We start from the raw sequence: 16369 nt of genomic DNA on the forward strand, positions 1-16369 counted from the left end.
AAAGTGTTAAAAAGAAAACACACACTACACCCAGAAAAAAATAATTTATTTGAAATAAAACACACCATTTTATTTAATTCTTAGTTTACTAAAAAAAAATAGTTACCTGTCCACGTTCCTGCGCTGATCTCCCATGCACAGCTGTCACATCTGGAGATGGTGACAGCTGTGCATGGCTGCTGTAAGCTCACACTGCCGGGAACACGTCCGCTCCCGGCAGCGGGAGCCACTGACTGAGGTCACCGGAGTGCATTCAGGCAGCGCAGCTCCGGAGACCTCCTTTACGGCACTGCTGTACCGTGGGAATTTCTCACGATACAGCAGGGCCGTAAAGGAGCTGACCGGAGCAGCGCTGCCTGAACTCCGGCGAACCCGCTTATGCAGTGACGGGGCTGCTTTACGGCCCCGTCATTCTAGCGGCGGCAGCGGTTCAGAGCGGTCACATTCTATGTGGCTGCTCTGAACTGGAGATCATCGTGGGACACTCGTGGACTACTACTGAGGGGTAAGGATAAGGTTGTGGTTTATTATTTTATATTTTATTACAGGAGATCGATGGCTTCGGGGAATTAGGTGTCTAGGTGAGTATAGGTGTAGTTTTTTATTTTTTACTTTATTTTAGGTGGCGATCGGCGGGGACAGGTAATGTATAAACTAATTTATTGTAGGTAACCACTGGCCACCAATGACATGTATTTAAAATTTATTGGGGACACAGTAGGGCAATTTAAATAGCAGGATCAGGCTGATGGGAACTACTGCTCCCATCGAGCTGATCCTGCTGGCACGAGTGGACGGGGGACAGACATAGGCCGATGGGAGTAGTAGTGTCACATCGGCCTATGTCTGCCTGCACGCACACACCCCCAGACATCGCACAGACACCGCACAGACACCGCACACACTCGCAGACATCGCACAGACACCGCACACACCCGCAGACACCGCACAGACACCCACACACACCAATCATGACCGGTCTGGGAGGTGAGGCTGACCTGTGCGGCCGTGGGAAAGTTCATGTGAGTTCATGCAATGCAGTCAAGCATGAACTCACATGAACCCTCTGAGGGCACCGCGGCGACTTCAAATGAACAGCTGATCAGCATCACCTGATACCTCAGCTGTTCATTTGAAATAAGCGGCGGGAAAGCGTAGCACAGAACGGGAAAGCCGGCGGTGAAGTCTTTTCACTGCCGGCTTCCCCGCCCGGGTTCTTCGCTCCCCGCTCCTTGGTGCTGCGCTCCCCGCCCGGTCCTAACTTACGATCGGGATGGGAGGTGGCGAGGGGAGCGGAGGATCGGGGTGGGAAGCTGCGGGGAAGCAGTATGGGGCTGTGTGATTGTTTAAAAGCCGGCAGCTTTTTACCGCGCGCCGGCTTTTAAACAATCAGGAGAATTCTCCCACGCTGGGATGGCATTCTGATGACAGGCTGGATCTCAGCTGAGCGCTGCCATCCAGCTTGTCATCCTTCAGAGACACTGCAGAGAGCAGGCATTATGGGAACTTCCGATTCCGGTATTCGATATTGTAAAAGTATCGGAATTAAGTATCGGAATTCCGATACCGCGAATATCGGCCGATACCCGATATTTCAGTATCGGAATGCTCAACACTACCCACGAAGTGTAAGTACATAATGTGGAATATCTCCTGAAAAAAATGAATCCAGTGAAACAGTTTTTTGTATAGAGACTCCTTTTAAATACAAAAGAGCAAATGAGAAACAATAATTTAAAACAAAAAACAATGGGAGGGAAAAATAGAAAAACCTAAAGCTTGCTGTGTCACTGGTATTGGCACCTTTATATTAATTTAGTATGGAAACACATTTTGACTCGCCTGTGGTAAATCACAAAAGAGATTCTCCTGTGATTAATTGTCGGTGCCCATGTGACATGAATTAGCCAATGAATGATGACTTCAGTGTTTTAAAAAGCCACATGGTAGGCCCTGTTCCTTTGTCACAATGGTGAAGACAAAAGAGCTGCTATTATTAGCAAACACAAGACTTCCACAGGGTATAAGGCCATCTCTAAAGACCTTGGTATCTCAGTTTCAACAGTGTGCAGTGTTATTAAGACGTTTGCCAAGCACGGAACCATCAAGAACCTCCCTGGACTTGGGGCAAAGAGGAAAATTGACAAGAGATGTCTTCGAAGGTTGGTGCGAATGGTGGAAAAAACACCACATCAAACATCCAAAGACATGAAGGCCATCCTGGAACAGTCTGGGGTCATGGTTTCAACAAATACCATACACTGCACACTAAACCAAGCAGAGCTTTATGGGCGAAAGCCAAGGAAGAAACCATTGCTGAAGAAAAGACATAAAAAGGAACGACTGATCTTTCCCACAATCCTTCTGGGAAAATGTTCTGTGGACAGATGAAACATAAATAGAGCTTTTTGGCAATGCAAAGCAACAGTTTGTTTACAGACGGTGCAATGAAGCTTATAAGGAAAATAACACCATACCAACAGTTAAGCATAGTTGAGGATCCATAATGCTGTGGGGTTGCTTTGCTGGGTCTGGTACTGGAGACTTTGACCGTATCACAGAAGTCATGAAATCAGAGAATTATCAAGAGATTTTAGAGCGAAATATCCTACCCAGTGTAAGAAAACTTGGTTTTGGTCGAAGATCATGGGCCCTCCAGCAAGACAATGATCCAAAGAGCACATCCAAAAGTACATAGGAATGGTTGAAAAATAAAAAATGGAATGTTTTAAAATGGCCAGCAATGAGTCCTGACCTCAATCCCATTGAAAATCTTTGGGGTGAGCTGAAATCTGCCATTGCGAAAAAGAGCCTGCAAACATTCAAGAGCTTGAACAAACTGCAAAGGAAGAGAGGGAGAAAATTCCAGCAAGAAGTGCAAGAAGCTTATAGATGGCTACAAGAAATGTTTGGAGGCTGTCAGCAATGCCAAAGGGTGTGCAGACAAGTATTAATTAGGGGTGCCTTTATTGCTGCACATGCCGTTTATTCTGTTTCTTCTTTGAAATTGTAACATGGAAGTTGAAAAACAATGTTTTATTGTTGTATTACTTTGGACCACTAGTTAAAAAATCCTGAGGATATAACTTTGGGACATTTCCATTTATTTCTGAAGATACAGTACAGTCTATGAAAAAAATGAAGGGGTTTGCCAATAATGGTGAGCAGCACTGTAACACATAGATAGCTACATATGAGATAGATCTATAGAGAGATAGAATTTGGGGTTACAGGTTGTAATCTGTAGCTCTAAAATTGTGTTTAAAATACTATGAAAGATAATCATAAGACATTTTTAAACATTACTAGAAACTTCCATAGAAATCTTTCCGTGGTTTCCTCGGTTCTATTCTCACCGGCCAATGTTCTGGGGTGGCCGGTGAGATAATCGCATGTAATGATATGTAGGAGACGGAGCGATGCTTTTTGGCTTCTCTCCTCCGTCTGGCTGGGATGAGTCATATGTCAACATCTGCTTGTCGGCTCCGGCGCAGCGCTCACCACATCTCAGCTTACACAGCCATTGGTGGTCCGATGTGGCGCTCGCTGCCTGAGTGGGGAAAACGAGATGACAAAAATGTCAAGCAGCTGAATTGTGGCCACAGATTTCGACTACTGCTCCGAGCGCCATGGATTCTATTTACGGAAGCTCGGAATGAGAATCTGGCTGCGCAGAGCCCGTGCCAGTCTGGAGTACGGAAGGAACCTCGCCGTGCAGTTTCCAATCAATGCCTTCACTGTGGGGATATACCACTGCGCCTGTATACAACCACAGGGCCGATATTGTGGTTCTGGATATTACTACTACACGTATAATATAGGGCACTCTGCATATATACGGCCTCCCCTGATTAAAAATTGCTGCAGATGAAGGTGTATAAAATGTAAACGTTACAAAATCATTTATTAATATAAAAAAAATAAAATAAAAAATTGCTTGTAAGAGTTTATAATTCTACATTCTAAATGTGTGCAAACAAAATTACAGGTAAATGTACCATATAGGTAGACCACGCTGCCTCGTTAAGGCCCAAATCTGTCCTATTCCCTTATTTGGGGGATGTAAATGTGTGTTAGACGTCCCCTCCCCAGAGGAACTGGAGAGAAGACAAAAAATGACTGGGTGTATGTTCCAATATTATCAGACCATTCAGTTCCTTTTAGCCCTTGGAGAGTGGAGGGCCAGACCTGCATGATACTATTGCCTTTGCAATTCGGACAATGAAAACTTTTGCAAGATGCTCCCCCCAGAGGAAGTGCAAGACACACAAGAAAAAAAAAAATATCAACAGGTATATGTACCTCTAAATCAGACCATGCAGTTACTTGAAACCCTTGGAGAATGAGGGCCCAGACCGGCTTGATACTAATCCCTTTGCAATTTGGAAGATGAAAACAACTCATGCAAGATGCCCCTCCCCAGAGGAACTGCAAGGCACACAAGAAAAATAATCAACTGGTACTTGTACCTTTAAAACAGACCATGTAGTTACTTCTTGGAAAGTGGGGGCCCAGCCCTGGTTAGTTCCATTTTTTTACTCGTTTTGGTGATGAAACCCTGTGTAGTAAGCAACTCCGCAGGAGAACTACAAAACTTTCAAAAAGTAGCAGGCTTATGCACCATGGAGGTAAAATATGCATTTACTTTGTGGTTCTTGGGGAGTAGTCCTATTCCCTTCACTATTTGGATGATGTAAGCCTATGCAGGATGCCCCTTCCTCAGAGGAACTGTATGACAATAAATTATCAGGTGTATGTACCATAAAGGCAAAACGTTCATTTAAAGTCCTCGTTAAGTGGGGCCCTAGCACTGTTTGGACCTACTAATTTGTTATTTGGGTGATGAAAATCTGTGCAAGATGCTCTGGGTATTGCAAGACAAAATTATCAAGTATATATACAGGGGGCCTTGGAAAGTGGAAGCCTAGCTCTGCTTGGTCTTATTCTTTGCTATTTGGGTGATGAAAACACATGCAGGATGCCCCTCCCCAGAGGAACTGTAGGGCACACGAAAAAAAAATCACCAGGTGTATATACCATAGAGGAAGGTGATGCAGTTTCCTAAGGCCCTTGAATAGTGGGGTCCAGCCCTAGCTGGAACAATTCCAATATTTAGGTGATGAAAACAAGTCCTATTCCCTTTGCTTTTTTGGAAAAAAAAGAGGAACTGCAGTTCATGCAAAAAAATAAAATCACCAAGAATACTTACTATAAAAGCAAGAAATGTCGCTATTTAAGGCCCTTAGACAGTGATGGCCAAGCCCAAGGCGATACAATTTTGTTATATAAATTATGAAAACCCGCACAGGATGCCCCTCCCCAGAGGAACTGCATCACACACATACACCAAAATTTTGAGTATTCTGATATATTTTGCACTTATCCTGTTGTGGATTAATAAATTCTAAATGCAATTGTACTACCGTGGTTAATTCCCTATAAACCGGTACATATATTTCTTACTATTGAGAACTAACATCTGTATATCAGTGTGCGGACCATAAAAAAAAAAAGTATAACATACACCATAAATTACTGGTCATATAAATTACAGAGGTCGACCATGCGGCTACTTTTGTACCCTGGCAGAGAAGCTGGTGCCAATTCCACTGTTATTTGGATGATGAAAACCTATACAAGATACCCCGCCCCAGAGGAACTGCATAGGTGGCAAAGGGGTGGGAATTAGCCAAAGGGACTAACCATGAAAATGTTGGATAAGGGGCAATTTTTTTTTAGCAGGCCACAAAAGTTGGGGGTTTCCTTAATTCTGGTCACAGATGTCTTAAGCAACAGAAACATACAAGAGCTCTGCCAAGAAATAAAACTGCAGAAGGAAAGTACAAAAAAAGTGATATAAAAAAAAAAAAAGTTAAGTGAAAGTTGCAGGCAGGTAGGTGCAAGCCAACGACTTAACATGATGTGAAATTAGAACATCCCCCTCCCCCCTTTTACCCCTGGGACAGGCGGAAGTTTATTTGTCAATTTCATGGAAAGACTGAAAGTCAGTATTTATTCTGAACTCCCACTGATATTAATTCTCATACTGCTGGCACATAAACCTGGGCCGCCTCGAGCAAAAATTTGTCTGGAAAAAATTGCAGGAAAGGGTGTGCACTTGGGCGATCTTCCAGCACACTTATACGAGTCTAACAAGAGCACGAGCTGGCAGATGAAATAGGCAGGACACAAAATGAAGAAGAAGAAAAAAAACAAAAAAAAAACAAAAGGGAGTCACCCTTTTTGCTTTCAGCAATGTTTTCTAACGACGTGACGATGGGAGGAGATGTGTTAACTGTTAGGAGTGATTGTCCTGCCATTGAAAGTAAAAGAAAAAGGGGTGAAATATAACAATGTGATATTCCTACAGCCATTAGACAATGATTCATATGGCCAAACAGAAAAACAGGAACAGCTTTATAGAAAATATTCCGGATTACTGGACTGGGGTACAAAAATGCATGCAGATTAGTTCTCCTGTTTCTCCTTATGGAGACTGTAAGCAGGCAATGATTTCTGGGAAAAAAGGATGCAAATCAGCTCTCCAAACTGTCTCTGTAGTACCACCTAATGGAGGTAGCTACTCTGAAAGTCTAGAGCAAGCACGGTCATCCAAAGGCAGCATTGTCAATCACTGGTAAGGGAGGCGGGGCATGCAAAAACTAGTGGGCAGAACAGTGAGCCTCCTGGCCACACCCAGACTGCACCAACCACCCCAATTAGCATATTCGATTAAATTTCAGTTTCTGCAGGTGCAATTTTATATTGGCTATATACCCTACAGTGCTTTATTTATACTGTTAGTTAGGGCTGATACACTTCCTTGTAAGGAGATCGAGGAGTCTCAATGGGAAACTGCATGCAAATGAGTTCTCTTCCAGAAGGGAGAAAACTTTATTTAAAGTCACTTATGGATACTCTAACTGTCAAAAACTTTAAAGAGCCCTTATTATACAAATTATTACAGAAAATGAGAAGAAGGTGGTGGAATTCATTGCCTTTTGACTGGTATGGAACCTGTGGTGGGAAGACGTGGCTACCTATAGTCGCCACTAGGGGGAGCTCATTGAATACAGATGTATACAGTTCCAAATTAGTTTAATATTAAAGGGCTTGTCCGGGATTTTAACATTGATGGCCTGTCCTTAAGATAGATCACCAATGTCTGATCGGTGGGGCTGTTCCCGGTGACGGCGGAGGCCAGAACTGCACAGAACAGCTCTGTCTACAGAATAGTGGCTATGGCCAGGAACTGCATATCCGACCCCTATTGATTTGAATAAGTGGCAAATGTGCAGTTCCTGGCCACGACCACTATACAGTCAATGGAGCTGTGCAGCACTGTAGCTGAGCAGTCCCGGCCGCCATCGAAAAGGTGATTTGGGGTATGCCGGGTGTCGCATCGCCACGGATCAGACATTGATGACCTATTCTAAGGACAGGCCATCCATGTTAAAATCCCAGACAACCCCTTTAACTGTATAAATCAATAAGCAATTAGCTCCCCCTAGTGGTGGCAGCAGGTAATAATAATTATATTAAAATTAGCTCAGGATTTTATACCTAAAAGCTCTGTGAGGTCCATTCTGAGTTTTGTGCTGCAGCCCTATGATTTCAGATGATAAAATGCACACCCAATAAATGGATGCAATAAATTGTCCTAGAAGGAAAGAAAGCTCAAGTTCTGCTAATTGTCTATAGAAGGGTTCAGAGACCTGACACAGCATTATTGTAGAAACCAGACTTCCCCAAGCCAGCACTTGTCTACCATGGGCTGTAAAACCACTCTGTAATTTGTTCATGTAGAGGAACCTCCAACCTTGCAGTTGTGGGTGCGGTATGCCAAGTAATTATGGTAACGAATCGTAATTATTACAATTACAGTCCTCTGGCAATTACAAAGAGTTAACAAAAGGGCATCCATTTAAAGTGGAAATAGCCCATAAAGAAATATGGATTTTGGCTATAGGACCAATATCAGGAGCATTAATTTTTTTATTTAAAAATCTTTGCCGATAAATTTCTTAATATATCTTTACCATAGCCAGAGCTCTGTTTCCTAATACACAAATTCTCTGCATAGACGAGAGATTAATGATAAAACATTCAGAGTCGCCTCTAGGGGGAGCCCACTGCATACAGGTTATACGTTAATTTGTATAATAAAACAGTATGCAGTAAGCTCCTGTGGTCCCCCTAGTGGTGGCTGCAGGCATAATGTAATCATCCAGTTAATAATTTCATCATCCAGTTAGCAGTAAAAATGAACAAAGATTTCAGTAGAAAATTCAGTGGAAATATAGTAGATATAATTTAGGTAAAGGTGAAAACAATTTATTATCTGTACAAGTTACATATAAAATATCAATAAATTAAAATCCTGCCTGATAGAGGTCAGATCCAGCCCACCAGCGATTTCTACCTTTAGATGCTAACAGCAGAGTTAAAGGCAAAAAATAGACGTAGATTTCCATCATATTCATCGTGTGGGAGGACAGGATGGACGCTGATAACATTATGACAGCTTTTATTGTTAACTAGTATCTGTCACCGGTCAACTCTATTCAAGGTCTCCAGACAAAGCCGAAGGTGAAGAGAACAAAGTAATTCACTGCCTTGTCCTTATAACCCCAAGACTTTACTAGGAGCCAGAAAGACCTGGAGGAAGCGATTTTTACTTGCTATTAAATTAGATTACAAAAATGATAATAACTGTTCCAGAAATGCGTCAGAAACCAACTAATGTCATAATTCTGCAACATTTAAAGGGGTTTTCCACCTCTGCAACAATTTTTCTTAGCTCAAATGAATCTGAAAAATAAAAAAGGCAACTATGGAAACTATTGTGATTAAAAATCTATTGTTTTGTGTATGCAGCCACTATGCAAAACTATATACAAATAAACTGTGTGTATACAATGCAATCTTGCAGTCAGGAGTTACATCCCCTTATTTTATCTACTGCTTTTGGGTAACCTAAAAAGTCATCTGTGGTCAGGGTATATTAGTACCCCCCTGAGGAGATAGAGGATCTGCATGCTAAGAAATCACAGCTTACACAGGCATGTCAGAGAGGGGGTGAAGGAGACACGTGCACAGAGGCTGGGGGAAAGGAAAAGGAGGAAAGGGGAAAGGAAAAGGAGGAAAGGGGAAAGGAAAGGGGAAAGGGGAAAGGGGAAAGGAAAGGGAAAAAGGGGAAAGGAAAGGGAAAAAGGGGAAAGGAAAGGGAAAAAGGGGAAAGGAAAGGGAAAAAGGGAAACGGGGAAAGGGAAACGGGGAAAGGGAAACGGGGAAAGGGAAAAGGGAAAGAAGGGAAAAGAAAAAAGGAAAGGGGAAAGAAGGGAAAGGGGAAAGGAAAATAAAAGGGGAAAGGAAAAGGAAAGGGGAAAGGAAAATAAAAGGGGAAAGGAAAAGGAAAGGGGAAAGGAAAGGGGAAAGGAAAAGGAAAGGGGGAAAGAAAAAGGGAAAGGAAAAAAAAGAAAATGCCCAGTGAGTTCTGAACTTGCAGTTGCACAAGCAGACATGCCGGAAAAAGCTAAGTGTGACCTGGACCTCGTAGGGCACATAAAAGTATATATCTTTGTAAATAAGACATTATTATCAAACAAAGGACAAAAACATATTGATAGGTTCATTACATTGTGAGCTCCCAAAAAAAGCAGGGACTAATGAGAGTGATGATAATCTCTGTACAACACTGTGGAAAATATTAGCACTATTACAAATAAAAAAAAGCATGACAACTGTAAGATAAAAAGACTTTAGCTTTTCTTTGGGCTGGAAGAAGCTTCCCTTAATACCAGAGGTGGTGGACTCTGACATTCAGGTGTCAGATTTTTTCACGTACGAGAAAATCGGACCGCTTATTCTGATCAGAGTGTTGTCCTAGTGTCATCCAATTTTCTCGTACGTGCAGAAATTAAGAAAAATATCTCCACTTTCTATATTCTGAGAATCTGTGAAATTCGGACCACAATGGAATGTTATCTGAGTGCGGTCCGATGTTTTTATGGACCCATTGACTTGCACTGCCGATTTTGATCCGACCCTCAGATCAAAATCGGACAGGTCTTCGATATTTTCCGAGGATCATTTGGTCCAATGAACAAAAAAAAACAGTAATGGCTAACTCTGCAGTGTATCAGCATTGGCTGCTATCCTTTGCAAGGGGTGCAGTGCTTACAAGCTCTTAGCTGTAGAGCCTGGAAGTGCTTCTCTGAAAGCCAATGTTGCAGAGGCAAAGCTACCTCTCCTAACAGCAGAGGAGGGCTCACAGTTCAGATCAGAAGCACAAGGTCCGAACTGTCAATCAATCAGGAGTACACCACCTTATGAGCCAGGAGGCAGGGGAGCGGCGCGCTCCTGAATATTGAACGCGAGATAACTTCCTTTAAAGCAAATGGACAACTCAAGAATTCATGTATTTGTTATTACCTCTTTACTTTACTTTTTTATATTTTGGGATAGGAACATTCTCCAGAAATATTCTAAAACGATAAATACAAAGAGTTTTCTATAAAACAACAAGCTCGGTGTAAACAGATGCAGCCTCTGGGGTGTTATGGATCTTATCCAAGAGAGTAAAAAAGTAGAAGAGAAACTTGAAACAAACATGACATGGGGGTCATATATATATAAAAAAAATACACAAAGATGGAAATTTCTGCAGATATACTAAAAACAACAGGCAAAACCCTCTTTTATATTGCCAAATAAATGCTTTTGTCAGCATACCTTTAACTCAAAAAATATCCACCTCCGCCGTCTGGAAAACTGTTGTTTCATTTTTTAAATATATAATATTGTAGACATAAATTAGTTAATAAAATTAATTGTTTCTGTGGAATGTTCACCCTCATGAAGGGAGGTGGGGTAATATACTGGCAAACTGAAGATCTAATTGTTTACACTCAACAACAAACTATGCAAGTTGCTAAGCAACAGCAAGAAAACAAGATTACAGGATTAAAAATAAGCAAGAACATACAACAAAATCATTTATACTCAACATATATATTTCTGATATTTTACAAACTTAAAGGGCAAGTCCAATAAATATCGGCATTAATATGGGTGTGTAATAAATTAAATAGTCATTTTTTAACACTGGTTTCTAGTTCCAACATTTTGTGCAGATGTATTTGCTAATATATCTTTATGGCTAATGAACTTTCCATATGCGATAACTAATAAAATTCTGGATGCCTGCAGTCACCACTAGAGTGAGCTTAGGAGATTACTGCAGACAGTTTTATTATTGTGTAGCTCCTGGGCTCCCTCTAGTGGTGGCTGTCAGAATTATAGCATTTAAAGGGAACCAGTAAGCAAATTTTTACATATGGAAGTAGCGGCATGGCTGTACTTCATTAAAAATTATACCTTTCTTGTAGAGATCCGATGTGCCAGTCATTAGAAATCTAGTGTTGAAGCCATATGCAAATCTGGATGGAACCGCAATGGGGGCGTGTCTGACTGCTTATTCCAAATACATTGACACATGTGAAGTGCATTAATATGGGTGTGCAATAAATTAAATAGTCATGTTCTAACACTGTATGGTTTCTAGTTTGAACATTCGGTGTAGATGTATATGCTAATATATCTTTATAGTGAGCGAACTTCCCACATAGCGATAACTAATAAAATTCTAGATGCCTACAGTCATCACTAGAGGGAGCTTAGGAGATTACTGCAGACAGTTTTATTATTGTATAGCTCCGGGGCTCCCTCAAGTGGTGGCTGCCAGAATTATAGCATTTAAAGGGAACCAGTGAGTAAATTATTACATATGGAAGTAGTGGTATGACTGTCCTGCATTAAAAAGTATACCTTTCCTGTAGAGATTCGATGTGCCAGTCATGAGAACTCTAGCGTAGAGGCCATATGCAAATCTGGATGGAACCGCAATGGGGGCGTATTGGACTGCTTATTTTAAATGCATTGACAAGCCTCCAGTGCACATTTATCCTGATTTGCTTAATACTTCTGGGTTAGATTTCTTATGTCTGGCACATCAAATTGCTACAAAGAAGGTATAATCTTTACAGCTGTATGAGCATTAGGTTAGGTTCCCTTTAAAACTGTTTGCAGGATTTGGAGCTCTAACATATCTAGACATCGGTGCCCTATTTCCCGCAATCAGCCCTATATTAACGGCAATAGATATGCTAATTTATGATAAAAATTGACATTTGTTGGGTTGCCACCCCGAGTGTCAGATCGAAGTGCCCAATCAGCGCTGTACCGGGATCTCAGGAGATGTACCCCATCTCCCAAGATCACGCTCTCTTGATGAGGAGCTAATCAGAATCACTACTCTATATTTCCAAAAATGACAGATCAGAAGCTTTTAGTACGGCATCAGTGGGGAAGATTTATCCATCCTGACACTTGATAAGTCAACTTAAAAGATAACATTTAAATGGTGCAAATTTGTGCCAAAATTGATGAAAGTGGTGTATGCAGATTGATACATTTGGTGCAGCTTGCAAGGCATGGCACAGTCTGAATCGTTCATTTATTTAATAATATCTAATAATAAATATAAATATATATAAATTTCCCTCTGGGGCCAAAGTTAAAAATAAATAAATTGTATCAAATTAAATAAAATAGTTTTGGCCATGTGTCGAAAAAAAGAAAAGTAAAAACAAGTATAAATTGTTTCCATTCTTGCCGTCTCCTGCAGTCTTGCAGCAGCTGGAGCAGATGTTGGCTGTTAAATTTTGCAGACGACACAGTTCATGACTTCTCCGGGAAAGGCTGTGTGCCACATCTGTAGCTGATGAAACAGAGTGCAAAAGTGTGGCCGACAAGAGGAGGAAAGTGTGAGCCGGAGACACAGACGCTGCCTGGGCCAAAATTAATTGTCTTCAGCGCTGGCCTAAAAATAGACTCTCTCCGCATACTTACTGCACATAGCAGTGTCTGCGATCCAACAAGATTTGTTTTATACTATTAACAGCGCTAGAAAATTAAAAATAGATAAATAGGAATAAAAAATAAAAAAAAAATGAAAAAAAATCTAAAAAATAGATAAAAAATACAAACGAATACGTAAAATGTAGATCAATAAAAGGGAATAAATGCTGGAAAAATAAATAAGAAAGATCAATAAAAATCACTGTTCTTGAATTAGGGGAAGAGGCGGTGTCCACATATGATTTTTTTTTCCAGAAACGACCTTCGATGTCCAATGTAGAAATGCCTAGATACTAACTGGTCCATTGAGAATAGACGAGTGACCACTGCAGCTAATCATTGGATGCAGCAGTGACATGTTCGTTCAAGGATAAGGAAGTTAAAGCCGTTTGTCCAAAACATTTTTTAAACTTTATTCCAACATTTTTTGAAATTGCCACATTCTCCAGTATGTCCAAATAAATTGCATTGTTTTACCTATTCGTTTCAGACCATAACTAGGTCTTTATTCATGGATAAAGACCTAGTTATGGTCTAAAACGCATAGTGAAAGAATGCAATTTATTTGGGCATAGTTATGGTCTGAAACGTATAGGGAAAAGAATGAAATTTATTTGGGCATAGTTATGGTCTGAAACGTATAGGGAAAAGAATGAAATTTATTTGGGCATAGTTATGGTCTGAAACGTATAGGGGAAAGAATGAAATTTATTTGGGCATAGTTATGGTCTGAAACGTATAGGGAAAAGAATGAAATTTATTTGGGCATAGTTATGGTCTGAAACGTATAGGGAAAAGAATGAAATTTATTTGGGCATAGTTATGGTCTGAAACGCGTAGGAAAAGAATGCAATTAATTTAGACCTAGTTATGGTCTGAAACGCGTAGGAAAAATAATGCATTTTATTTGTCCATTGCTATGGTATGAAATGCTTCGGGAAAAGAATGCATTTTATTAGAACATAGTTATGGAGTTAAGGTCTGAAACGCATAGGTAAAACAATGCAATTAATTTGGATCTAGTTATGGTCTGAAACGCGTAGTAAAAGAATGCAATTTGTTTTAACATAGTTATGGTCTGAAATGCCCAGGTAAAAGAATACAATTTATTTGGACCTAGTTATGGTCTGAAAGGAGTAGGAAACAGAATCCAATTTATTTTGACATATTGGAGAATGTCGCAATTTTAAAAAATGTTGGAATAAAGTTTACAATTTAATGTACGCAACGGCTGGAGCTTCCTTATCCTTGAATCTTCGCTGAGCCACACCGGGCAGGAATGGCTTTCTCCATGCCGAGACTTTTACAATAGCCTTCACAGGTGAGAGCTGGTTACCATTATTTACTAATGATGTGTTGATCACTGCTGTGGTCAGTGATTGGCTGCAGGGGTTACATGTCCATATGGGCAGAACAGGATGTGTAGTGTACGGCTCCATGCAGACTGTTCCTCTTGTAGGGACGTGTGACAGCAGGAGACAATAACCGGCCACAATGGTGACACATCCAGTGATTGGCTGCAGTGGACACATGCGTGTCACCACTTGAACAGGAAGACAGGTGGGGACATAGTCATTGTTAAAAGAGGAGAAGAACGGCAATGGATCGGTAAGGTAAGATTATATTGTACATTATCATTATCTGGGACACAAGACCTTAGGAGGACGGCAATGCTTATGCTCAAAATGCATAGTCACGGACAAAATTAAAAAATATTTGGAAAGAGTAACAGACGCTTATGGGGAGAAAAAAGAAAAATTATAGTTTTTGGCACTTGTGGAAAAATTGCTGCAAAGTAAGAACGTTTCAGAAATAAAAGTGTTAATAGTTTAATTTTATCAATTAACAAGATGCAAAGTGGACGAACAAAAGAGAAATCTAAATCGCATCAGTATTTGGCGAGCAAACTACGTCTTCAATACAGTATCCAAGGATCAATTCTTCTATGTACACTTGCACATACACAGGGATTTTGTAGGAATATAGCCCGGAGTATGAGTAACTAATTATACCAAACAGGTGATCAGGATCATTATGCTCATATGTAGGCTGAAACAGAGTCATTCACAAAAAGAGCTGCGCACGAGGCTTAAAACTGGGCTAGGAACAGCTAACTCTGCTTCAATGGTGAGGTTATGGAAGATAGTTTCAAGTTATCATGAATAACAGGACTGAGCCAAGAAACAAGACACAAGGAAGTTATACTGCATCAGCAAGGTCTCTCCATGGTAAATATTTCAAACAGACTGGGGTTTCAGGATGTGCTTTTCAAGCTCTTTTGAAGAAGCACCAAGAAATCGAAAACGTTGATGACTGTAGTCGGAGTGGTCGGCCAAGGAATAGAAACAGCAGATGAAAGACACTTCGTGCTTACCTCCATTCAAATCCAGCAGTGCAATCAACTCAGAACTGAGAGCATCCAATAGGACCCAGCTACACCCATCTACTGTTAGAAGTTTGGCCAGAAGTGGTCTTCCTGGAAAAATTGCAGCCAAAAAGCCATACCTTCTACACGGAAGCAATGCCATGCCACTCAACTGTGCATGAAAACAGGGCCGCCATCAGGGCATTACTGCCCTTACTGCTGTATGGGGCCCAGTGACCAGAAGCAAAAAGGGGGGCCCCGCCAGCCCGGTCCCCAAGCCCACGGCCCAGGGCCTCCCTCTGATTGTTTCTGATTACTGGGCCCTTAGGGGCAGCAGCTCGGCGCATGATGCACCCAGCAGACGGAAATGAGTGCTGTACCTTTAATCCGCCGAGTGCATCATGGTCCTGTGACAGGCTGCTGCAGCTGGGGACGGTGGCGGGTGGTCTGGCAAGTGTGTGTGTGTGTGCGTGTGTATCTGTGTGTGATAGTAAGGGGGATGCTGAAGGGGAGGCTGCTGAGAGGGAGGCTACTGAGGGAATGCTGCTGAGGGGAGGCTGATGAGGGGAGGCTGATGAGAGGGAGGCTACTGAGGATGCTGGTGAGGGGAGGCTGCTGAGGGGGAGGCTGATGAGGGGGAGGCTGCTGAGGGGGAGGCTGCTGAGGGGAGGCTGGTGAGGGGGATTCTGGTGAGGGGGAGGCTGCTGAGGGGGAGGCTGATGAGAGGGAGGCTGATGAGAGGGAGGCTGATGAGAGGGAGGCTGATGAGAGGGAGGCTGATGAGAGGGAGGCTGCTGGGGGGGATGCTGAGGGGAGGCTGGTGAGGGGGATTCTGGTGAGGGGGAGGCTGCTGAGGGGGAGGCTGATGAGAGGGAGGCTGATGAGGAAATGCTGGTGAGGGGAGGATGCTGGGGGGGGTGCTGAGGGGATTCTGCTGAGGGGAGGCTGGTGAGGGGGATTCTGCTGAGGGGGAGGCTGGTGAGGGGATTCTGCTGAGGGGAGGCTGGTGAGGGGGATTCTGCTAAGGGGGAGGCTGGTGAGGGGATTCTGCTTAGGGGACTCTGGTGAGGGGCTGTGGAGCGG

The 16369-nt window shown here is 42.1% G+C and overlaps 1 protein-coding gene across 11 annotated transcripts in view; it reads right to left on the reverse strand.

Moving 5' to 3' along the window:
* Positions 1 to 16369, reverse strand: part of FOXP1 (forkhead box P1) — an 809982-nt gene that overhangs the window by 746574 nt on the left and 47039 nt on the right. The window lies entirely within an intron of this gene.

Source organism: Phyllobates terribilis, unplaced genomic scaffold (genome assembly GCF_046119375.1).
Source record: "Phyllobates terribilis strain yellow unplaced genomic scaffold, ASM4611937v1 Scaffold_8__6_contigs__length_399053987, whole genome shotgun sequence".
Classification (NCBI taxonomy): Eukaryota; Metazoa; Chordata; class Amphibia; order Anura; family Dendrobatidae; genus Phyllobates; species Phyllobates terribilis.